Consider the following 27283-nt stretch of genomic DNA (forward strand, 5'->3'; position numbering starts at 1 on the left):
CAGGATTGTTTTTGTGCAGGATGGGTATCTTAAATCCTGCTTACAATGCAGGCACCTTTGCAACCTGATGCAAGGGTACCTGCATTGGGGCTAGGTGGACAAAATTTCGCCAGCACTAGAGAAGGTTAGGAGTGAGCCATGTAATGTTAAATGTGGCACATTCCTGTCTCTTCCTATGCACGCAGCAAGGTGACTTGCTGCATTGCGTTACGTAAAAGATTGACAAATCTGCCCCAGTGTTTCTATGACAATCGTGCAAATGAACTCGTAGAAATCAGTGCCATTCGGAGTCACACAGAGGTCATTACAGTAGAGGACCGAAATCACTCCCCAGTGATCCTCGTCAAATAAACTCATTAAACACGTCGACCACCCTCATCAATTAATCTTATAGGGTCCTTTCTGTATGTACTGGTATTTTTGTAGCACGAACCTAGCTAGGAAGTGACAGAGCACTACATAGGGAGTTAAGAGACAATATGTGGGGATTACACAAATACATTTCACACATTACATTTCTTTAGGCTCAGGGAGATTAAGTGATTTGCTCAGAATCACAGAATGCTGGGCCTGGTGCCAAGGTTGAGGATTCAGACCTTGGTACCGTGGCTCTAAGGTCAGCAGCTCTAACTGCTAGGCAGCATCATCTCCCTATTCATGTGAATCAGACAATATCCCTTCTGCACGGCATTGCAACACGTTAAATACTAATCACAATGCACAAGCAACCCTGACCATCATTTTATTTTACATAACAAGCAAGGGATATTCCATTTTTTTTTTAAGTGGATGTTCTACTTTTTAAAAATATCTTTGACACAAAGGAAAAACACAGATGATGTGCATGCCAATATTCATTTGTAAAAAGTTTAATATCACCCAAGATGATTGTGTACAAAATAAAAGTAGTAGTTAAGAAGCCTACAGAGTCTCCACATTATTATTTAGATAAATCTAACTGAAACATATCACACTCTCGCGCTACTTTCAGAGCACGATGGGCAATAATAACCCAATAATACCCCCAAAGAACTAGGGGCATATGTACAAGGGAAGTGGCAGATTGACGCCTCACTCCGCCACTTCAGAAACGCAGGGCTGCACCATATTTCCAAGAATATTTTTCAACCCTGCGCTTCCCCCTGTGATGGCGCTACACATAGCAGCCTAGCGCCAACGTGTGCTCCCTTTTACCATAGTTCAAGGGTGTCTGCGTGCAGGGGAAAAGGTCTCCCTTCCTGCACATAAACAATCTTTATTTGCTGTTTTGTAACTTCTATGTGTGCTGATTAATGCAAATTGCAAAACAGCATTTTAAAAAAATTATTGTTTATGTGCAGGAAGGGGGACCTTCCTGTACATAAACAGTCATTGGCCTTTTGTTGTTTTCACATGTGCTGCATTGTTCAGCACACATGAAAACAGCGAAAATAAGGAGATTTCTACTCGTTGCGCCAGTGTAGGACCAGGGTTTCCCTGGTCTTAATTCTGGCACTACCTCCTATTTACGCCTCCCTAAATAGGGGCGGAGTCAGAATCAATGGGTGTTGCAGTGGAACGCCCACAGCAACACCCATTGCCCTCCGCTTTCACGTTAAGTATAGTGTGAAAGGGGCCTTATTTACAAGGCAGCGTTAAGGCACATGAAGTGGCTTAATGCTGCCTTGTAAATAAGGCGGTGCCCCTATCGCCACAGGAAGGTCTGAAAAAGTGACGTTCGCTGGGCAATAGGAGCTTGTAAATATACCCTCCAGTCTCTTCTTGGTGTCCTACATTGCTAGTCTGATTTGAACGCTTTTGTCAGGTGTGTTTTACATTTCCAGTACCACACTGACTTTAAGAGTGGAAAATTGGACTGTTTTTGCCATTAAAGTGGGTGGAGACAAACAAATCATACAGGTGATGAGTGGTGAAAGTTGGCATAACAATGGTAAACGTGGAGAAAAGCAGGACCTCTTGTTCGTGTAACAGATGACAGAATGTCAGACCAGGGAATGTCCAAAAGTGGGGATTTTCTGTTTTCACTCTTTTTGCAACTTAGTAAACCAAGCGCTCGTTTAAAAGCACCTATGTGCACACTCTACTATCGTCATTTTGTTCACGCCATTTAATTCTCCATGCTCAGTATTTCCTGCAGGTATCTTCATTTAAGCTGCTATTTAAAAAAAATAAAAATATATGTACTTTGTAGCGTTTCAAAGCGCCTCGAAGGAACTGCAAAGTGTGATAATGGCTGTTCAGGTCATCCGGTGGCTTAAATTGGTGTCTTAAGGCCCTAGGGACCTGGCTGCTGATAATGCAGGCTTTGACAGAGAGCCCTTAAAACGAGTGATTCTACACAAATCCCTTTAAATCCCTGGGAATCATATTGTTAATACCTGTAAGGCAATTGAGTGATGTCAAATTGTGTTAATCAATTCTGCATCGCAATTTTGAATCGTTGATGTACAGCGCTCGACTGCTTCTCTAAGATAAAAGTCTCAAGGACATCTTTTTTACCCGGGGTTATCGTATGAAGGAAGGTCCCAGAAAATAAAAGACTATTGTAGGTAAAACTTTTCAAATGAGATTTCTTTCTACGAAGCTGAGCTCTGTAGCCGAGAAACCTCATTTAAAAGGTAAGCTCGGTGCTATGTAAATATTATTGCATATGTATGCACAGTCGGGGTGATTGCCCAGGTCACATTGCTTTGAGTGTTGCTTATTAAAATGTAATGGGCTCCCTTTGCTTGTTTGGCCAATTTAATAAACCCCAAAGTTTTATAAACCCCAAAAATTAATTATCGCTCAATATTTTGGTCTAAATACCACTTTTAGATCGCACAGTCTCCTTCTGCCCCGATTAAAGCCCTTGCTCTGCTCCAGTTATTATGTCCACATATGATTTGAATATACTCTGTATTATATCATCAATTTCCATAATTCTATAAAATCACACGTTTGAATTTCAAAAGTTACTACTTTTCCTTTCCACCTAGTTTCACTCTAATGGTGTTATCTGAAAGCCTTTGCTTACATGTTGACTGCTTTGCCTACATATTTCTGCTTTGACTAGTTGACATCCTCTTAATTAATAATACATTTAATTTCAGTCTCTACTTTTCTGTTTATGGTTTTCAGAGCTTCAAGGACCTTTCGGAAAAGGTAATCTTCTGCACATGGCTGGGAAACAGACTTTGCCCCAGTGCTGTCCAGTATAGGACAAGGAGGAACAGATCCATGTCAGATCATCAGTGACTTTGTAAGTTCCCTTTCATTTGTTTTATGTAGATATATATTATGTGCTTATCCTGAAAATCTACAAAAGATCTGGATCTAGGTTATACGGTTGTCTGACAGAAAATTAAACCCCTAACCCCAAATGCCTTAACAACGCGGCATGAATACGATTTTAAGCGCACATTGCTTTACCACTCATTGCTTTACCACGAGTTTTCATGGTAAATATATGCATGGTAAAGGGGTATGCGTGGCTAAGGTTGAACCCCCCTTCCCACCGCCCTAAGGTACAAATTCCCCCCACCCCCTCCCACCCTGAAGTGCAAATACTCTTACCCCCTCCCAACCCCCATGTTGTGCCCTCTCCCTGCCATAATGCCTGTCCCTTAAACTGGCCCTGCCCAGCCCTGACACAGCCCTAAGAACTGCCCCAGCCCTCCCTTAAGCCCTAAAAACGACCACGACTACCCATTACCCTCCCCCTGATGTGAGGCCTAATACCTTAACCCCAAATTTAAAAAACAACTTTTACCCCATCCCTGAAAACTTGCCCCACCCCCTCCCTGAAAACTTGCCCCAACCCCTCCCTGAAAACGAGCCCCCCACCCCCCAGCCTTGAAAACTACCTCCAACCCCCAGCTCTGAAGACTAGCCCTGAACCACAAGCCCCCAAATTAACCCCGACCCAGCCCACAAAACTACCCTGACCCACCCCCCAGCCCCACTTAAAACAACCCGACCCAGCCCCCAGCCCACAAAACAACCCCTGCCCCCCAGCCCATAAAGTACCCCGACCCAACCCACCAGACTCACTTACCTCACAGCGGATCTCTCCTTGCTTCCTGATTCCGTCCATCCAAAGCTAGACTATTCACCCACCCCCAGCCCACAAAACTACCCCGATCCATGCCCTCAGCAACAAAACATTCCCAACCCACCACCAGCCCACAAAACAACCCCGACCCTCCACCAGCCCCACTTAAAACAACTCTACCCACCCCAGTCCACAAAACAACCTGACCCCCATCCCCCAAAAGTAACCCAACTCACCCCCTAGCCCTACTTACCTCACAGCAGATCTATCCCTGCGTATGTCCATCTGCAAGCCCTACCGTGCATTGCCTTAACCACGCACATGTGTGGTTAAGGCATGCGTCGTAGGGCTTGCGTAGTCAGAACACTCATCGTTTAGACCGCGGTCTTCCAACTGTTCCACAGGTTACACATTTCTGATCTACTCTGTTCTAGACCAGTGATACTCAAGTTCAGCCTAGGGGCCTTTACTTGTGGCACCCTGGTCACTCAACACTAACATTAAAAAGATGTTAAATAAACAGGCAAACCTTCATTTAAACGTTAATTGAAGTCATTTTGAACTTTAAAAAAAAAACGTTAATTGAAGTTAAAAAAAGGAAGTAACTACTTTGTCCTGCACCATTTAACTTTAGGAACACCTTCATTATTAAAGACATATTGCAACAAAAGTGTAAAAATATGATAAGGTCTCTTCAAAATTCAAAAACTGTATTTCATTAACATGCAGAATCATTTCACCTTAAACATCAGTGTATTGAGAAGCTTTATTTTTTAAATGATAGTTTTCAAACATAAACTCAGAAACATTCATTCTTCCCTCCACCTTGACAACAATGCCAACACTGAACTAAGAGGCAAGTCAGTTGTGAAATGCACGGTTTTGGTGGCCTAAATTCATACTGTACATCAACAACATTATAGTTTATTAAATCAAACAAAGAAGAGGATTTGTATCGCGCACGTCCTGAAGTTATGCATTTCGAGGTCCTCTTATATGCGATAATGAAGAAAAGGGAGGGAAAGTGAAACAAACAATTGCCTAGGATCACACTATTTGATAGAGTAGAGAAGCCGAGATTAATCCTGGGTTTTCTGGTTTCACATTGTGCAATTCAGCCACTAGATGTATATGGTTCACTTCTCCTACACCCACCATATTGCCAGAACCACCCCAGAACCCTCTTTCTCCTTTCCACCATCCTGCTAGTACCAATGCAGCCCTTTGTCACATCACAGACCAAACATTGTGGCCCCTGGTGAAATGTTTACGAGTATGCGAGTACCCATGTTCTGGCCCATGCCAAAGTAGATTATTATGATCCAGGTCAAATGGTGAATCTTCATTTTCTCAGGAAAGGATGAAACAGGGACTTTTTGTTCATTTCCTAAATTCCTAATGCATGTTGTTTTAATAAATCGTAATGATTGTTTTTAGCATAGTGCTTACTAGCATTATTTTTTGTTTCTGAGAGATATAAATATCAGGTATTACTATTACCTAGTTTGATAACAGTATGTGTATCAACCTCAGGATGATGGTAGGCGCACTTATCCCTGCCAAGATCATACAGATGTCGGCATTGAGCATTTAGCTCACCGAGCCAGAAGGTAATTTAAGAGGTTTTACCCACAACAGTCTTTTATTTTCTGGGGCCTTGATTCGTAATTATGATAACTGTAAAAAAAATTGACCCTTGAACCTGTTTATCAAATAGGTTTATTGAAAACATATTAATTCACCATATATAAGGTAAGCAATATAGCCTTATAACCCGCCGTAGAGGGCTATACCGGCTATTAAAGGCCCTCTCCAGCGTTAAAGGCCCCGAGCCGAAGGCGATGGCCTTTAACAAGGGAGAGGGACTTTAATAGCTGTATAGCCCATCTACGAAGGGCTATAAGGCTATTAGAACATTCTGTCACTAGAGGACAGAATGTTCTAACAGAAAAAACAAAGCCTTTTGGGAGCGTGAGGGGAATGGAATCCCCTCAGGCTCCCTGAAGCCTTTGTTCACAGCCAGAGCAGTGAACAAAGAAACATCGGAATGTTGGAGCTCCAGGCTTATACCAGCCATTATAATACCAGAGCACTCCATTGTTTTCAATGGAGCTCCCAACATTCCAATGTTCTAATATGTATTTGACCCTGTTTTGCTTTGAATATTTATAATAAATTACTGAGTTAGACACTACCTTCTTGGTCAAACAACCTGACACTAAATATCTACTCTAGTTGGACAGAAACAACCATGGGGTTTTGGAACTCAGAACTTCAGAGGGAATGTCCTGAGAAGGACAATACGTTCAAGATATGGCTCACAAAGAAGCTTATGACAATCATGCCCATTAGGCGTTCTCTCCCTCCCGGAAGCTGTGATATTAGAACAGTGTGTTGGGCCCGAGATCTTGTGCACTGTCTGCAATTATGTAAGTCTACAATTGCTATCATTATTTAATAACAATGGCTGCAGCACCAATCAAATATAGTGCCTCAGAGAGAATAGTCAGTGGTTCTTAAACTGTGGTGAGTGGATCCCTGAGAGTACACAATGCCTATTTAGGGAGTCTGCGACTGTTCTTTAAATTAAAAATGAATATTAGAAGATTAAATGTATATACACAAAAAAGCAAAATTCTCCGTAAGTGTGAAGAAATTTGAAATTATAATAAATGTTAAGGAGCATGTTTACAAGCCCCTTGCACCACTGGTGATCAGGTGATCACTTTTTGTGACACACCGGTGGTGCAGTGTGGTGCTCCATATTAACAAGGACACGTAAAGCCACCCTGCGTGGCTTTTCATGTCCTTGTAAATACGGCCCCTTTTCACGCAGCACTTTGCGAGAAAGGGGCATTCGATGGGTGCTGCTGTGGGTGTTTCTACGCAACACCCTTGGATTCTGCTACATTCCCAGATTTACAACCTTTCGTAAACCAGGGAATGCATCAGAATCCTAAGCCTCCGCAGGGGAAGGGTAAGGAGGCGCAACGAGGATAAATAATTGTATTTCTCCTCGTTTTTCTTCTTTCATAGAAAGAGGAAAACACCTGCCATGATTGTTTTTGGGCAGGAAGTGATACCTTCCTGCACAAAAACAATCATCCCTGCAATGCAGGCATCCTTGCCCCATGGTGCACAGGTGCCTGAGCTGGCGCATGGCAGCCAATTGTGCTCCGGTGCAGGGGAGAGCTCAGGGATAAATCATATTGTTGTAAATACGACACATCCCTGTGCTTTAGAAGTAGCGCAGCACGTCACAGCCAAATGGCTTGCGGGACAGTGCTGCGTTACTTCCTTGTGTATATGGCCCTAAGTTGGTACCATTATCTTAGTTCTTTAAAGTTGTTCAAAGACATCAAATGGAATCTAGCATAGACTGCTGGAGGCCTCAAATGAAGCAACACTAGTCTGCGACAAAGACAGAAAGAGAGCATGTATTAGGAGTGAAAATGAGAGTGATATGTTAGAGTCTAGCCGATCACTTTGTTTCCCACTAGAATTTAAATTTTGATTTTCATGTATGTTTTGTTAATGATTGAATAAAATATCTCACCATTTGAGTATTTGATCTATACTTGCTTCTTTATTTTTTTGTATTATTTTGAGGTTCGAATCAAAGAAATTGTTTCCAGTAGTCATTCACGGGGGTCCAGCAGAAACCAAAAGTGTAAGAACCACTGACATAAACGCTCTTGGAGTCTCCCTGCTACATATTTAGTCCAGGAGCAATGGATTTTTTTTCTAGGCATAGAAAACAGGACCGATGCCTAACTATTTATTAACAACAACCCCTGATTACCTCTCAGTCGGCTCTTCATGATTGGACTGTGACTTAGGTTATGCAAAGTTGCATATGTTTTCTTTCACAAACTGTAATTCTTGTAAAGATAAACATTATTGGCTGTTGTTTTCTGTGTGTGGGGTTTCAAGTTAAAATTCTTTTAGATGTATTCAGAGCGAAAGTTCCTGCCTCCCTGTTATACGTAATAGAGTTAATTGATCTAAAAAAGTGGAGTTTTTTAAACTCAGCGGAAGGGAAAATTTTGCGTAGTTTATTATCTGTTAGTACAGCAAATTCGACTGCTTCCCTGAGACAGGAACTTGGTATACGTAGTAGCTGGGTTCAAGGTTTGGCCAGTATCATACGTTGGGTAGTAGGCATAGCAAAAAGTGAGTCTAACACTTAAGACATCTTATAAAAAATGAATTACTGGGAAACTTCAATGACTATTCCCTGATTGTAAAAAATTTCAGATTTGCCGTGGCACAATTGAAACTGGATAAAGAGACTTTATTTTCTTTATCCTCTTATCAATTAAAAACCATCTTGAAGTCTGCCACATGGGAACTGGGGTTTAGTCAGGACAGAGATTCCCGGCTGCTGAAAAAAGGTTGTACTCCTGTTATTGAGTCCTGTATTTTGCGGAAAGCTCAACCTTATATGTACTGGAACATCTCTCATGGCGTTAGACGCTTAATGTACTTAATAAGACAAGATCTGCTTCCGTTGAAAGTTCTTTGTGCCAGATGGTATGGCCATTCGGCACTCTGTGATCTTTGTCAGATGTATGACCAGGACTTAGATCATGTTATTTTTGTTTGTCCTGCCCTGAGGCCTTTCAGGCGTAGATGGTTAAGACCAATTTGCCTACAACTCAACATTCTATCAGCTTCTTCATTTCAGGCGGCCTTGATTAACCCACCTAATGAAATGTTTTGTTTTAAACTGTACAGTTTCTTTAAATGTTTTTTGGACCTGTATTAAGATGTTAATTTTTTTATTTTTTTTTGTTCTTGTTGTTAAATGACATCTTACGTGCTTCTTGCTTTTGTATGTATATTTTGGCTTTTATGTGGACCTCATAAAGAGTTCCTTTATCATAATAAAATAAACTTGAAACTTGTGGCATCTGAAGCTTTGTAGAGGGAAAGAAGATCAATAACATCAAACCATTTTCAAAGTCATAAAGAAAATGGATATAAAGTTAACTCAAAAGAAAACAAAACATCCCTTTGCAGCTTCACCATAAGTGCAAGGGGATAGAGCCAGTTTTAGGGGTCAAGCTATCGGAGAGGATTAATGTAGGAAGAGCAAATAAATCAGCAAGTTAAGGTTAGGCCAATAAAAGGGATTAAATGTGGATGCACTTGCTAATAGAAGCTGCACACAGCCCTAGTTCTGACAACCTGACTCGTGCAGTTAGCCTTCTATCAACACTTGACACCATAGACACTGAAATGCATTTCAAATATGATAAAGGAAGAATTAGATGCCTCTCTTATGAGGTAGTTTAATCACAAATATGCTCAGTACCCTGCGTGTTGTCCTGTTCGTGTCTGTGACCAGCTTGGAAACCAACATTGCTTTTGTCACCTGTTTAAAGCAATAGATACGCCACTTTCATTAACCCTCTCTGTTTCACATCTGCCTCCTCCTGAGCACAGTGTGAATGGCGAATAGGAGAAAAGCTGGGTGCAGGGTCCGACTGCCCTACAGGGCAATCAGGCAGTCTTCATGGGCCAGTCTCCTAGGTAAGGTGTGCGGGCTGTTTTTTTGGGCTGTGTGTGGGCCTGTTTTACGGCCTGTTGGGCCAGTTTTTACTATTGCTATTTCTGATATTAACCCATTGACTGCGGTGCAAATTCCGCTGCGGTGTGGGTGATTTATGGAGTGGGTGTGTTTCGGACGGCCCCTGCCCGTCTTCAGCACACACCCACTGTGACGTCGGACGGCCGGGGGCTGTCCGGCGCACCGAACAGGTTAAACAAACCTTACTCGGAGTTGGCTCAAATCCATGCAGTCTCCCATACCTTGCAAAACACTTATACAGTGTTTATCAGTGGAAAACTGCTTAAATTTGGTACATTTCATTCTGGGAGGTGATCCATGGGTGGAATATGAGCGTTCCCATGCATTTACCCATGGGTTACACACAATCCTAGATTTACAAAGGTTTGTAAACCTGGGAAATGCGTGAAATCGCTATGCCTCCCAGAGGATGGCGTATCAAGGAGAAAAATATTTTTTTCTTCTCGTTATTTCACCCTTCCTATGTGTGCTGCAATCTGCATAGAAGACGAAAATGCCTCAAGAGATTGTTTTTGTATAGGAAGGTATCCCTTATGGCACAAAAACAATTCTCCTTTTAATGCAGGCAGCCTTGCACTGAGGTGCAATGGTGCCTGCGTTGGCGCTAGGCTTCTTGATGTGCACCTGAACTATGAGAAAGCAGAAGAGCACCATATCTTAGTAAATATGGCATATTTCTGCTCTTTCCCTTTTATGCATCGCAGCAGAGTAAGTTGCCCTTCTACACTGCATTGCATGAAAGGTTAGTAAACATGGCCCGCAGTGTCCTACATCGTTGCTTGCATTACGATGAAATATTTTCAGATTAGCTTTGTTGTCTCGTACATGGCAAGTAACAGTGTTGAAGACCGAGTGGTTGTGGTTATACATTTATAGGGTATACTAATGGGAAAATTTGCTAATTGAAACTTCAGTTTTCACAGAACACAAAGAAATATGAATACAAGTTGATAAAATCAGCAAAAAATTAAAAAATGATAAATGTTTTAAAAAGCATGAAACCAGAATCCCTATACATGTATTATAAAATCCCTAAATTGGAAAGACATTTGGAATGTTCCTGACACACCCATGTTTCTCTCTTTTAAGTGTGAATATTGTCAATTCAGCAGATAAAATAATTTACAGTAGATGACTTAGGAAGGTGAAGCTTCTTTTCATTACTTTGCTCCTCAGTAAAGTTACTAGAGCTATAAGGTTGCCACCTGACTGTTGAGTGTAGATCCGCATGGTCTGTGATGTTTTGACTTGGTATTCTGTTACTTGTAATTTTGGTTTTCCCATATTACAAGTGCAGGATCGCTAATAGAAGAATGCAGAGTAAGAACTTGGACTGGATGAACTACTCATGACTGACTTGGAACCCTTTTAACCTTCTGAACTGAAGTACATTTTTTATTTCTAACTCCTTCTCAAAGTATCATTAATATCACAAAGTATTCAAGAAATGCATTGGGGTGGGCCCAAATCTACCGGTAAACAAACAATTGTGCTTCACATGGCAACATTTTCCACTCATGTTTATCAAAATTCACAAGGTGAGAACTAGTATGGGGCTCCGGAAGGAGATTATAACCCTGGCCCCATAAAATCGTCTGAAGATCCTGTTCTTATGCGAGATCAGTGGGAGTAAACTGATTTCTAAGAATACTATTGGGGGAATTGGTAAGCATAAAGTTTGTATGACAGAGACAGGCATGGCTAAACCACACTGTCCTGACCACGAATGCGTCTAAAACCACACATTCCTTTACCACGAATGCCTTTATTGGTGCATGATTGGTGACGGGATATGTGTGGTAAAGATTACCACTAGCCCCCTACCTCGCCCCCCCGCCCTGAGGCCTCAAATCTACCCCACCTTGCCCTTAAAACTATTCCCTCCCCTCACCCCTACCATAAACTACTCCGAGCCCAGCCCCTCCGCCTTGAGTTATAAGACATACCTCGAGCTGTCCTTTAGACTACCCCAACCCCTTCCACTGCCCTGAGGCCTAAAACCCTGCACGCTATTTTAATAACTACCATGACCCCCCCTCCCTGAGCTCTAAAACCTACCCCACCCGCCCTGAGCTCTAAAACCTACCCCGCCAGAAGACCTTAAACCCTGCCCCTACTGTAAAAAATCCTGACACCAGCCTCACTGCCCTGAGTCCTAAACATACCCCACGCTGTCCTTTACACTACCCCATCTCTTCTTCTGCCCTGAAGCCTAAAACCCTGCCACCCATTAAAAAACTCCTACCTCTTTAAACATTTGTATTCGTTACTGTGTTCTTGACCTTTGTAATCATGTACAATTATTTGATTGTGTACTGTCTCCCAAATTTGATGTAATCTGCATAAGATGTCGATACTGTTTAATAATAAAAAAGAATTAAAAAAAACTCCTCCCAAACCCATCCCTTAAAAGTATCCCGACCCCCTCCCTCCGCCCTAAAACCCTGTCCCCCTTCCAAAAAATACCATGATTCCACCTTAGACCTAAAACTGACCCCACCCCTAACAACAACCCCCCTCCCACCTAACCAGGCCCCAGCCCCACTTACCTGTCAGCACCAGGAGCTTCCTGTTCGGATGCTTCTCTCCACCTATCTGAACATTAGACCGCTATCTGCCATAACCACGCCTATGCAGGGTTAAAGCAGATGCGCAGTTCAGGCAAGCTCTGTTACCCTTGCAGGGAAATGGCACGCATGGCTCAGCTTACGCTGTAAAGGCCGTTATTCAAGCATAAATGGTATGTGTATTTGAGGATTAACAGTCATGTAGGTTGTGTTTGGCAGGGAACAGTAACTAGCTAAATACTTCTCAATATTATTGGCAACTTCATTCAATTCACCGCTCGCTCTCAAGACTCTGGAAATGTTGGCTACATGTAGGTTATTTGATGCATTCAACAAAAAGCACAGTTCTCAGTCCAATAATTAATGCCCTTTGGTGGAGGAATGTTTTTTGATTAATTTATGTAAAAAGGTTTGTAGATCAATGCAGGTCTGTGGAAGCTAAGCCAATACTAATTCATCCCCTGTAAAAGAGTGTTGAGACAAATCTTTCCAATAAATATTTTATTTACTAAAAGCATACTTTTTTGTGAATTTTTATTTTGGGGGGGATTTCAATTGAATGAAAACTTGCCCAGCGCGCATCAGAATGCTTTAAGGATTGTTTGCTTAAAACAATATACTTCAGTAATAAACACAATCAACGTAGTGAAGTGAATTTGGAAAGGAATGGCAAAGTGTTGGTCAATAAGTGCTGCATCCATGCCAGATTTTTAGGATAGTTAATGACGATAGAAATGATTTCCATTTAGGATAATTATTTGCAGATTTTCCCATGTATAAATTCGGTGGATCAGGCATGAATCCATCCCTTTTGAATTGGGAAACACTCTTTACAATGAAGTTTTTACCACACTTGTTTTTAAGCGCATATGCTTTTACAATGTATGCCTTTACCACGCATTTAAGGTATGTTTGGAAGTTTCAGGGGTCTCCCCCCCACAAATACATTATATATATATATATATATATATATATATATATATATATATATATATATATATATTACCTACTGGCGGTCGCCAGTAGGTATATATAGTTAGGATTTTTTCTCTATGGGATTTTTGAAAATTCTATGTCTAATAACTTTGGCGTTTGTGGACGGAATTGGCTGAAATTTTCAGGAAAATGGAACATTTTGTTTCTGAGCAGCCCCTGACAATTTGGGGGGGTTTCATCAAGGGGGGGCCGAGAAAAAAAGGGGGTCCCAAAACGTGTTTTTTCCATGTTAATTTCCATAGGGCGGTTGGCCTCACTTTTAGCTCGAACGGCTGAATGGATTTGCACGAAACTTGGCAAAATTGTAGGGACTGTTAGCCCGATGTGCCTTTGCTAGGTCTCAATATATGTGCTCCATCGGGTTTTGAGTAATTTAGGTTCAAAAAAAGATATATATCTGGGCGGAGCCTAACCACACATCTGATCTGATTGGCTGTCAGCACTTCATCCAAGAAGTGTTGGCAGCCATCTTGGGACCAATATACATGATAGCACCTCATTAAAAAGCATTGCAGTTAATAGAGGGTTTTAGGACTTTAGTTACATTATAAATCATTTGTTGATGGTACCATAATCGTTTTAGGAATTGTGGGGGGTTCTAAGGTGATTTTACCATGTGAAAAAACCTTCTGCTGTGATATCATGAATATTGTTTGAAAGAAAACTAATATCTCATGATTTTCCCACAGTGGTTTGGAAGGGGATCTATAAGCTAAACTGAAAGCATATTTTCTGTAAATTCACATTATCTTTCTCAGTCATGTGAAAATGAAGTCTGACATTCTCAGTAAAACATGTACATCCAACAAGGACAGAGACTGTCAGTTGATTCCTTTGTGTTCTACTGCAGCCTCCTAGAGTGTTCTAAAGAACAACTAGAGCGCTAACAGTCCTACTTATTACAAAGGTATGGCACACCTGAAGCCATCTTGATTGGAATAAAGTGGTAACTCTTAAAACATTTAATTTAAAAAGAAACAACATGAGGGGGTATATTTTGCCATAGAAAGTATGATTAGTGCTGCAGAATGAAAAATTAGGGCACATTTTGAGTGACTTCTCAAATCCTTTTCTATTTCATTAAAACATTCTGACATGCAGTCTCCCAAAATGGCCACCAGAGACAAAAGAGCCCAAATGTAGCCCAAATATCACCCAGATGTAGCCCAAGTATTGCCCAATGACAGAATGTCCCAGAGTGTTCTAAAGAACAACTAGAGCGCTAACAGTCCTACTTATTACAAAGGTATGGCACACCTGGAGCCATCGTGATGGGAATAAAGTGGTAACTCTTAAAACATTTAATTTAAAAAAGAACAAAATGAGGGGGTATATTATGCAATAGAAGGTATTATTAGTGCTGCAGAAAGAAAAATTAGGGCACATTTTGAGTGACTTTTCAAATCCTCTTCTATTTCATTAAAAAATTCTGACATGCAGTCTCCCAAAATGGCCACCAGAGACAAAAGAGCCCAAATGTAGCCCAAATATCACCCAGATGTAGCCCAAGTATAGCCCAATGACAGAATGTCCCAGAGTGTTCTAAAGAACAACTAGAGCGCTAACAGTCTTACTTATGACAAAAGTATGGCACACCAGAAGCCATCTTGATTGGAATGAAGTGGTAAGTCTGAAAACACTCAATTTAAAAAGGAACAACATGAGGGGGTTAATTTTGCCATAGAAAGTATGATTAGTGCTTCAGAAAGAAAAATTAGGGATCATTTTGAGTGACTTCTCAAATCCTCTTCTATTTCATTAAAGAAATTCTGACATGCAACTTGAAACAGGCACTTTGAATACCAGCAGCAGACGTCCCTGGTGAGCAGTAGCTTTACTACAGTGATCTAATGTGCAACTAGAGTGCTAACATGCAGAATTTATGGCAAATGTGTGACACATCTGAATGCCTTCTTGATGGAACCAAAGTAAACAAGCATTGAAAATGCAATAGATCTCGCCCTCGTTTAAGTTAAAGCCATTCTGTTTGTAATGAGGTGGCTTTTTAGCTTTGCTTTTATTAGTGTTTTTTCAACTTTCATGTAAATAACATGCATCTGTATGCATATAAGTATATGCATTTATGTTTGTATTTATATAGATATACAGATGATATATGTTTATATATGTATGTATATATATATATATTCACTGAAAAAACCATAGGCTATAGACCATATATAGTTAGGAATTAGCATTTACAAAACCTTGACAATTCACTGAAAAAAACATAGGTTATAGACCATATATAGTTAGGAATTAGCATTTACAAAACCTTGAAAATTCACTGAAAAAACCATAGGTTATAGACCATATATAGTTAGGAATTCGCATTTACAAAACCTTATTTTACTCACACAAAACCATTGAAATTCCATATATAGTTAGTTGCACTAACTATATATCGCGCACCCGCAATCCACTGCTGATGATGTCACATATTACATCATTCATGACATGGTCAGTGACATCACTGATGACATCACTGATGACATCACTGATGACATCACTGATGACAACATCCAGTGACTGTATGTTTCTGTAAAGTTAAAATATGTCTTACATATTGAAGAATGAGTGGATGTATAAGTGTCTGGATGAAGGATTTAGTAGGTGCATGACTGACTGTATGAGTGAGTGATTAAATGTGTCTCACTGAGTGCATGGGTTAGTGACTAAACTGTCTTAATTTGTGCATCATTATGTCTGTTGTTCTGTAAACTGTTGCATGTGTTGATAAGTAGCTATATGAGTAACTATATGGGTTATTGATTGGTTGCCCAAGTATTTGTATGGGAGACTGAGTGTGTGTGTGGGTGGCTGGGAGGTGTATGACTCTGTGCATAGATGTGTGAGCAGTTGATTCACTAGATGTATGGTTTCAAAAGTGCATGTGGAAACAGCTCTATGGGCGGTTGACTGTGTGCATGAGTGTATTGGTGAGTGAATGGATATCTCAGTGCTACATGTCAAAGTAAGTACATATGTAAAACACAGTACATGTGAGAGTTGACATATATAAATAACTGTGCATAAGAGCCAGTGAATGTGTGAGTGGCTGTATGGATCATTGTGAACTTGTATCAGGGATTGTATAAGAGAGTAAATATGTGTTAGTATATGTTTGAATAAGTAAAGTTTGTATAACTGTATAGTTGAGGAAATGGAGGTGTGATTGATTCTTTGCATGACTGACTAGGTGTGTGAGTAACTCCATGGATGAGTGACAGTCTGTGAGTGTCTGTTTACACTGATTGTATCTAAGGTTATATTAGAGTCTGAAGAGGTTCATCGTATTATCACATGAATGATATCAGCAGTGATGTGATCAGTAATGTCAAATGAGATGTCATCAGTGATGTCATCAGTGATGTCATTTGAGATGTCATCAGTGATGTCATTTGAGATGTCATCAGTGATGTCATCAGTGATGTCACTGACCATGTCATGAATGATGTAATATGTGACATCATCAGCAGTGGATTGCGGGTGCGCGATATATAGTTAGTGCAACTAACTATATATGGAATTTCAATGGTTTTGTGTGAGTAAAATAAGGTTTTGTAAATGCGAATTCCTAACTATATATGGTCTATAACCTATGGTTTTTTCAGTGAATATATATATATATATATATATATATATATATATATATACATATATATACACAATGCGTAGTAAAGGCATACGTTGTTAACGCATATGCGTTCTAAATAAAGAATTGCTGGGTAAAAAAATGTGTGGTAAAGGCATGCGGAGTATTTCCCTGCGTTGTTCCGTCATACAACCTTGTGAATCATTGTTAAGCCCCTCTGATGCATTGGGGCATTAGGAAACGAGAGGATCATATTTGCTTCTTTCAAGATGAAATGTTAGGAAATGGGTGGTGAATGTGTGGCAGAATAGAAAGAGATGGGCAGTGTAAGCTTTATAAGGTATGACTCACCAGATTGTGGGCACACCTAGAAAACCATTATGTTGCTTTTGCAGCAGGCTGACATGAAATGACTAGTCTTGATTTTGGTGAGAAGTGCTGCAAAGCTTCTCTAGCCACAGAACTGTCTTCTTTCTCATAAGCACTGTGTCTTTGCCTACATATAGTTTTTGGTCAAGCGACTCTTGTGGTTCTGTTTGGATGATCGTTTATTAGCATGAGGCACAGAATGTTTGCTGGTGTGGCACACTAACTACTGTTCTCGATATCCATAGCCTAAAAATATTGACAGTTTACACTTTGCAAATGGTTACCGCCTGCCTTCAGAGGTCGTTAGCCATTCCATGTTTTACACCTTCACATACAATTACAAGTCACGTGGCAGAGGAAAGTCCCTTGGTTGCCCCTTTCCCTTGTGACCTTATTCAGGCTCGAACTGAAACAGAAAAATAGGCCCGAGCACCATAATAAAAGTGGCCCATTAACGAATCAAATAGCTACAAAAGTGGCCAACATTTGCAAATCAGGGCAGTTTTGAACTTGTACAAGTGTTTTGCAAGAATTGGGTGACTGCAAGCATTTGTGCATTCATGATAATACCAGAGAAAAAATAAACAATCCGGTCATAAAGCAGGCCCACAAACAGTGTACAAATTGCCCACACACTGACTTGTCAGACCAGCCCTTCGGGCTCTGCCAGCTTGCTCAATTCTGATCGCAATGGATCACTATGTGCACTGCTATTGGTAAAGTTAGCTAAGCATTGCAAAGCACTTTAGTACATTGAGAATTTGAACTTTACATTTGAAAAGTCAGTTTCACCAACTTTGCAAGTGCAAAACCTTTTGTGCCTGAGGCCCCTGGTGTCAGAGATAAGGTGGACTGTTGCTTTGAAGATAGCTGCGAATGGAGGTAGGGGCAAATCTAGGTGCCTGAAAACTGGAGGCTTTTCTAATCTGGTCTCAACAGCAGGAGGGCTTTGGCAATGCTCCTTTCTTCTGTAGATGGAATGGATACTGTACCTCTTATCGGGTAGAAAGGTTATTGAGATGATTGACTATGTATCTTTATGTCAATCAAATGGCAGAAGTCAAGTATAATGTCATAGGACTCTGTGTGAGGATTAGTGATATGGTGATGAAGGTTTCAAACAACAATGTTTGAAAGGGTTGATTGTAGTTCAGGGCATGTCCTGGAGGAATTCTGATTTTCAGAGATAAATATTGTATTAGGCAGTATGTGCTTGGCTGAAAAACCTAGTTAGAAAGCAAGTCATAAACCGTTGAATGGCATATAAACAGGGAAACTGGAATTATGCAGTATTGGGGGACCAAATTATGCTGCAGGGTTTACTAAATTATGCAGCAAGGAAAGGCAAATTATGCAGCATAAAGTAGCACATGTTGTGATAGTATTACTTGATTATATTGTCATTTTTTCCACATGCTAACATTGGTTAAATTGTGCAAGCTTAACACCAAAATACACCAATAATCAACTGAAAGTTGTCAGGTCAACCTCTGCAACGGACTAAAGAGCATCAAGAGATGTCCCCACCTTAATTAAACAAAGGGCAATAGCTCCAAAGTATTGAAAAGTTCACCCACAGAGCAGCTCAACTGATTTTTTTTAAATTTATTTGTCATTATTAAATATTTTATCATTTTCCTTAAAAAGAGTCAGACAGAACACATAAATAAATTCATTCATAGAGAAAATATATCCCATTGCGCTGTAATCATATCAACTTTACACAAATTTTCATGAAACACAACAATCCAGCCCACAACTAACAATATTCAAATATAGAAATACACACTATATACCCAGCAACCAAGAAACAAATACATCAAGCACATACAATGGATCCAAAATACATTCAATTACAAACAGTGAATAACATCAGACATTACAAAGAATAAAAATAAACAATTCACAAAAATACAAAACACACACAGAAGAAAAGCGGCGACGCGCGTTTCGGAAAGTACCAAAAAGCATTATAGAAATTCCTTCGTCAGGGCGCACATTTCATGCTTTGATCAGTATTCGTGCCACAGGAGTAGTCATCAAAAAATAGGTACATAATACAGTGTGCACAGCAGGGCTGAGGAGACTGTCTGTGGGAAAATAATGTACAAGGAATAAAAAAGTTAAAAGCAGGACAAATCAAGGTCACACATTGAGCAAGACATTCACAAGGTTCCCAACCAAATACATAAACTCAACAGGAAAAATAAGCAAGAAGATAAAGAGAAAAACACATAGTGTCTAAAAATATACCTAATAATCCATCTATAGCTTAAACCTTATATCCCAGTCAACCGTGTAAAAGTCAAGAAAGAATATCCGTCACCAATGTCATGAAGTACACACCTTACAACTCTAGGGGTACAGGCTACTTTCTTAATCTGGAGTCTGAGCGGAGCGGGATAGGCATCCTAAAATACTGAAGATCCTAAATCAAAAGAAACAAAAGGGAAAATGTAGGTAGGACTAAACGGCGCTGAACAAATAGGTACTGCGAGGATCAGCCACAGGACATTTCGAATTTCTAAAAACTAAACGGATTTACCCAAAAGACAACCTAAGTGACATGGTAAAAGAAGATCTACAGTTTGGGCCAATCTCTCTAAAGGAAGAACCCCCATGCAGAACATGTATTGCATAAGTATAAAAAAGAGAGGAAGGATATATATATATATATATATATATATATATATATATATATATATATATATATATATATATATATATATATATATATATATATATATATATATATATATATATATATATATATATATATATATATATAATAGAGTCACGCTACAGTAGACCGAAATGTTCTGCCTCATACACGATCACAGCCTGTGAGGAGCAGAGGATTGGAAAAAGCTACAATAGATGCAATAAGCATGTAAATAGTGAAACCTAAAGATGAAAACTATCTCAGTCAGAAGCGCTAGGTGGAAGGCGCTCACCTCGATATAGATACAGAAGATACACAGGTACACTCTACACGCAGCTTCCAGAAACCAGTACAGGGAATCACGTAGGTAGGCGTAAAAGGCCTCCCGAAGGGTAAAGCCAGGATTCGATCTGCTGTGGCCTAAACGAAAAACCAATTAGAAAAAACAATGCACAGGGGGCAATAGATAAAGGTACAGACAGAAGAAACGGGGAAACTATCATAATGATATGGGAGCAAAAGAAATAAGGGAACAAGAGACCCCAGGCACTGCTTTCCTAGATATCACAACTTGTAGTCATGGGCCATCATATAGCAATACGTCTATTTGTTATTTTGAGCCCCGGATAAGGATGAGAGTAGCCGCAAGATGTATGTTTCCCAGGGACAGTTACATTCAGGGCCTGGACAACAAAAGAGTGAGCGGAGGATAACTTAAAGTCCAAGCAAAGGGAAATAGGTATAACACATTACATAGAGCAAGAAATCACTGCACAAACCCCATACCTTATGTAATTATTCCTTTCCCGGGAACCTAGACCAAACGTACCACCGACGGGGGTGTCGATAAAAAACGACCCCAGCGGTCCTCCTTTAAATACAACGGCCAACCAGACTTAATAAGCCAAATCAACTTACACCTGTGTACACGGAAGAAGGACTAGACCGTCTATTGATACATAAGGAGGGGGAAACATGTGTCGGCCATTTTCCAACGTGGCAGGATAACATTTAAAAAAACAACCGCGTCCATACACATAAAGCAAAGAGGGACTCAGAATGAAAGAAGCAGCAGAGCCCGCCATGTCACAGAGTATACAGAGCATGTATATACAGTAGAAAACTGGGAAAACAGTAAGACCCAAGCAGACGCGATGGCTGAGCCGGTAAATAAACGGCCAGTCCTATGTCGCAACATTAAGAACAATGTCAAAACTTGAAGCAAAAGTAAAATACGCAAATAAAATGAAAGGGATAAACCTGAGGGTAGAGCCAAAAAAACAAAAATCAAAAGGCAAGATGATAGCGATCCTGAGGGCAAGATAAACGTCCGCCATCTTGAAGATTACGCCAAAACAGCATACCTAAGATGGGCTTGTTTGTAGTTTTCTACATTTCCCATTTTTCCAACATACTGAATGGAGAAATGAACGGGAAATAAAAGTAATAAGAACCTACACACTGGTGCGCCGGCCAGCACAGTGAAAAGAAGGCAAGAATACACGTGTTAAGAATAAAAAGAGTTCCAAAAGGGGGCCCCACCTCTTAATTATGTCGAGTGTAAGACAGAAAGATGGTGGAACACCCCAAGGCTGAAATACAAAGAATTAAAGAATAACCATAAAGAATATATACAGAGGGCTAATCTAAGGAGAACCCCATCAGTGTCATTTCCAGGGGTAGATATCAGACCCCTTAGGCTTAAAAAGTAAGGAAGTATCTAGGACATGAATAAGGATCAGAGGTAGCACAGCCATTAAATAATGGCATTCTCCCACGGGAGACATTCATTCAAACCCGTGGTGACTGTCTGTAAGGTGAAAATACAAAACACCTCCCTTTTAACTCCAAGGGCATCAACGTTGCCATCCTTAGGGCAGGCCACCCGTTCTAGAATAGGCCATTTGAGGTCCTCGATGGTATGCTTGGATTCATTCCAATGGGCAACCAAGGGAGCTCCCATCCGGTGATTACGGATGGATGACTTGTGCTCGCTGAACCGCGTTCTAAATTGTCTACCAGTTTCACTGACATAACCCTTCCGACAAGGGCAAAGAAGGAGATAAATAACACTGGTAGTGCGGCAATTTATCATTTCCTTAAAGAGAAACATTCTTTTGCCCCTCACAAGTTCAGAAGTGTTTATAATGGCATCACATGCATGGCAGTTGCCACATCTGAGACTCCCATTGATGGGATTAGAGCCTGTGATAGATTTCTGGGCAAGCCCAGAGTCCGGGGGCACCAAGGCCCTCACTAGGGCATTTCTGAGGTTCTTATTCCATCTGAACGCGAAGATAGGCTTTTCCAGTTTTTCCACTGCTTTGTCAGTGTTCAAAATGTGCCATTGAGAATTGACAATATATCTGAGTTTGTCATTGAAGTTGGAATGGGTAGTCACCACAACCAACTTGGGATCTTTTTTCTCTTTGTTAGGGCACAACAGGGCATCACAATTGTAATATTTTGCCCTCTTCCATTGCACAGCAAGATGGGTTGCCACATTTTTACACACTTTTGATCCGTTTTATGCTAGAAACTATTTTTTCGGTAAAATCTGCAGATTATCCTGCAGATGATGGATTATTTGGTAAATGTGGCAATCCCATAATTATGCGGAAAATGCAACAGCTGCTGATTCATATAACTCCAGTGGCCCTGCATGTAAGTATGTTTTTTGAGGCGCAGCTAGATATCTTCTGCATTCTCAATAACACTGATGCCAAATCTTTCTAGGTTCTTAACCTATATTTTAAAAAACAACAGACACTTGATTGATCCACTAAGCATCCACAAATGCCATGGGCTGATGAACAGATCTGTTGGTGTCTTTTAAGACAAATTGTCTCTGATTCTTTAAAAAGGAGAAACATCTGTCCAGTGCATTTTCTGAAAATCCCTTTTGGGCATATAGTATATAAGTAACAGACTTCATTGGCCAGTTTTGTTGAATGCCTTTGAGCGAAACAAGAGGTCATAGAGCAATACCAGAAAGCAATTTGCTAGGTTTGTCCACAACCAAAAGGGTTGGTAATGCTGGTGCTTCATCAGTTGCTAAATTCCAACTCTTTTTAACCCAGACCGGAAGCTTTTGGTAAAAAAGTATTTTTGATACTGGAGTGTAGACAATTTCGAAGGAGAAGATCTCTAAATGGTTAGGTTTCAGTGTATTTTAAGAGGGCAGTATTGTCCTGTGTTTAGTGTTTGATACTAGGGGTGAGCAAGATTTACATAATTTCTTTCACGTAATTCTGCACTATTTTTGAAAAATTATTCAAAATTAGCTGAAATTCAAAACTGGCATTTAGTGCTATATGTTAACCTGAAATGTGCACGTGTGTCCATTTTGGATACAAGTGTCCATTTTATGCTAAAAAGAGCAAAAACAGCACATGCTGTGAAAAACACCAGCTTGAGTTCTGTTCTTTCACATTGTTCCCATACTCGGGCCATAGGATTTTGTGGTATGTTGTTATTGTTCGAAGTGTATGCATTTGAAAGTGTCGCGTGTGTGTGCGTGTATTGTCAGTTGTATGCATTTAAATGTGCCGCGTGTGTTTGTGCAGTAGCGAGCTGGCAGCTGGGGCAGCCGCGAGCGATGTGTAGATTTGAATGAATGGGTGGTAATATAGGGAACAGCAGAGAACTGTTAATTTCATACCTGTTACCTGATCTTCATGTTGGACGGAAAATAAACGTGTCTTTGGATCAATTATCATTCTTTCTTCATTTCAATGCATTTATGTTAAGAAGTACTTTTTCAACAGATTTTTACCTAAATGGATTTACATTTTTTACACCATGGCGTAAAGATCTAGGGGCATATTACCAAGCAATAGCGATAATTATCGCTATTAGTTGGTTAGAGACAAAAATTTACCGCTGAGCTGCAGCGATTTTTATCGCAGATAAACCTTGGTATTACCAAGGTTTATCACAAATGCGATAAAAATCGGCCGCAATGCATGAATATCGCTGAAAAGTCAGCGATATTCATGCATTACCGAGCTAATGCTCTTAGCCAAGTTATCCACCTCCCATTGGATAACATGGCTAAGAACTGCTCAGGGCAGGTGTTAGCTTTAGGGGATATTCACGCTTAGCGCGAATATCTCCAAAAGTTGGTAATAGGAGATAGCGATGTTAGCGACTGTTTCCAGTCGCTAACATCTTGGCACGCCCACTTTGCATGTCATTAGTGATAAATATCACTGACATGCAAAGTGGGGCCCAAGATGGTCGCTATCTCCTACTAGTTGTCGCTAACTGGTGTTAGCGACAGCTAGGTAATAGAGAGATAATTTTATCTCCGCTTTCTTGGCTTTTAAAGCTAAAAAAAGCGGAGATAAACCCCCTCGATAATATGCCCCCTAGTTTCGGGAATATCTCATAACAAGAACAATGTAAAAGGCCCGAAATTACATGAAATTATGCTGGCATAATGAAGATTTTGCCTGGGCCTACTTAACACTAGAAATGCCTAGAATATAAATGCCTAAAGAATTGGGTTAATGACATTGAGCCATATAATGCTGAAGGAGTGGCAGGGGATACTTAGCAGGAAAATTCAGTGTCGTGAATGGTAGCTCTCAAGAATGTGTTTTGATTTATAAATGAGCTATCCAGGATACATCAGAAATAGCATTAAAGTATGTGCTTGTAGAGTTGATACTTTAGTGTTAGATTCAACACTGTAATGAGGAAGAGAGTCCGAGAGTTTCTTTCACATTATAATTATTAGGAATTGCATCATTACCTAATTTTTGGTTCTCTGGTCCAAATTGTACTAGCCTGTTGGGGTACCATGCTTTTCCAACTTTACCCTGCTCTTCTGAACTTCCACTGGCTTCTGGTATCTTCTGAAAATAGGTATAACAATCAACATGCTTTCCACCACCCTCACAGAAATTTAGCCTTTTGCACTACTTCTGATTTTAAGGTTAAAATAGTTAACCCAAACTACCTGGGAAGCTCGTCAACCTGTGTTAATAAGGGTTCTTACTTCCTGGGAAAAAGTCAATTGATCTCATATCTTCATATGATCGTTAGGGCTTCAACACCTGACTATTCCAAATGTGGACCTGGTTCTCTGGGACCGCATCTTGTTTCTACACTCAAACCCCTTTGTTCTCTTTTAACTCTCAACAAGGCCTGGCTGACATTTCACTAAGGAAATTACGCAAAATGGTTAAAAAAAAGTATGGAACATTTTGTGTGATTGGTTTTTTTAAGGGGAAAGTGCCCCTACATCAATTTTTGGATCAAGGATGCACGTTACGATAAAATTAGAACAATAACATCCGCTCACGTTCCGCTTGTATGCATTCTTTGAATTCTTCAGCATATAGCATAGGAGTCTAAATTACACGACACAGCACAATGGCATAATCTAAGGCATTTGCATAGCTATTGGGATGCGTAATGCCAGAAATTAACCAAGATTACGCTGGTGTAAATTACATTTCGCTTGTGCCTACTCTGTGCCCACCCAGGACTCCCCAATAAGTCTCTGGTAAGGGAACGTCTGTGAAGGTGGTCTGGTTTCTTTCCACTCACACCGTCTCTCCAGCTATGAATGTGTGCAAGAGTGCCTGCAAGTTTGGTGACCTATATGCATAACAGATTCTATATCTCTTGGTCTGTCAGCGTATGTGCCTGTATGTATGGGTGTCTAGGGTGTATTGATCTGCTTATTTGGAAGCCTGTATATTTATGTTGCTCTGTCTGTGCAGGTTAACCACAAGGTTTTAGAGGTGGTTATTTACAAGAAATGGACACATCGGCATAGATGCAACTCCAGCAATTCACTGGGAGGCCTATACTTAATACACTGCTTCACTCTGTATGCCTGCTCCAAGCAGACTTAAGGTATTGAAGCAGTGGCATCCTAGAAGTGGCGCAGTGAAATCTTGTAGATTTCACTGCATCACTTCTATGAGGCTTTCCTGCGTGGGAAAGCCCACCCTGCATGCATTATACCTGATGCAGGTATAATGTGGAGCAGGGCCACATTATACCTCAAGATGACTCATCTCCCAAGATGTGTCACGTTGTAAATTGCCCGCAACCTGGTGCATTGTTTACGCGCCGATGTGTCACAAAAAGTGACGCAACGGCGGCCCAAAAGTGTTGCAAGGAGCTTGTAAATCTGCTCCTTGTTCTCTGAATGTTTGACTACAACATTTTTGTTCTCTGACTGCACACCTGTTACCCTTTGTCAATCGGTAGTCGTAGGTGTCTTTATCTCTGTGTGCAACAAAGACTGTAGAGTATCACTCTGTCTACATCCATGTACACATGTGTCATCCACATATGTAGACATATATATATAAAAAAGCCGAACCTATGGCCCTTCTCAGTCCATTTTTCAATAGATGTGTCTTCTCTCAGGCGGGTTGCTCGCGCTCATCATGGAACTTCCATCACCTTGGTATTGTTGCTGAGACGCCATCACAGATGAAGATGGCTTTTTCGAAATACTCATCTCTTGGTACACCGGGGGCTTGTGCACATTATGAGAACATTCATGCGCCTGTGTGTTAATGTAATCCGCTTCATCTATCACTTCCCGAGAGATTGCATCGCATTCTCAGGCATTGGAGCGGTTATTACCTGTGCTGAATCTTCAAAATGGAGGTTAGACGCCATCTCACTGCTCTCCTTCCTTCCATTGTGTGATAAGGATGAGTTTTTTTTGACTTCTTGGACAACTGAGCCTGAGATATCATACTATTTTTGAATAATGTCTGTTAATGGTTTTGAAACCGCCTGATAGGCATCTTTTGCCGCTATAGCTGCTGTCTTCACTGTTTTCTAAGAGATAAAGTCTGTGATTGAAAGAGTCTGAAGAAAAAATGATGAGAGAGTTCCTCTGTATCTAGAGGCATAAATAATTTAAAGACATATCCAGAACTTCTTAAGAATTTCTTTATGCGTATGAGTAATGGAGGCAGTTTTGTATTGTAGTGTAGTTCCTATATTCCCAATAGACTCTGCACATTGGAATAATATATCCTATAGATGTGACGTAGGACTTATGTCTACTAGGTCGCTATCGAATATATTAGACTTAATTGTGAGTGCCAGCTAGCTCAGAGGTCACTAGAAACTTTCTCGAGTTCACAAGAAGGGATTAGTTTCTGACAACCGCATAAACATGACAGCTTTGTTTTCCCAAGATAAAACTGATCTTCAGAGTCGTGGAAACAATAGATAGATATTTTACTCAGTCATTCGCGCATGCTTCGTTTTTACCAGAGGTGCAGAGAAATAGAGAGACGGGCGTTTTCAATAAAAGTATTTATTGAACAGTCTTCTTTCTCATGCAGAAGAAATGAACTGCTACAATCGTAATACTGGCTGTAAAGTATAATGCGTACAGTAAGAAGAGTGTTATAAAATAATACTGATTGAAGACCATTCACACAAACAAAACCTAATGCAGGAGCACAGGAATAACCCCAACGAC

The 27283-nt window shown here is 40.4% G+C and overlaps 1 protein-coding gene across 1 annotated transcript in view; it reads left to right on the plus strand.

The window, feature by feature from the left end:
* LOC147692703 (leucine-rich repeat and fibronectin type III domain-containing protein 1-like) overlaps positions 1-27283 on the plus strand; it is a 724644-nt gene that overhangs the window by 590042 nt on the left and 107319 nt on the right. The window contains exon 4 of the mRNA XM_086938876.1: positions 3121-3241. The gene's annotated coding sequence lies outside the window, so the exon portion shown is untranslated. The remainder of the gene's footprint in view (positions 1-3120; positions 3242-27283) is intronic.

Source organism: Lissotriton vulgaris, chromosome 9, assembly GCF_964263255.1.
Source record: "Lissotriton vulgaris chromosome 9, aLisVul1.2, whole genome shotgun sequence".
In the NCBI taxonomy this organism is placed as follows: domain Eukaryota; kingdom Metazoa; phylum Chordata; class Amphibia; order Caudata; family Salamandridae; genus Lissotriton; species Lissotriton vulgaris.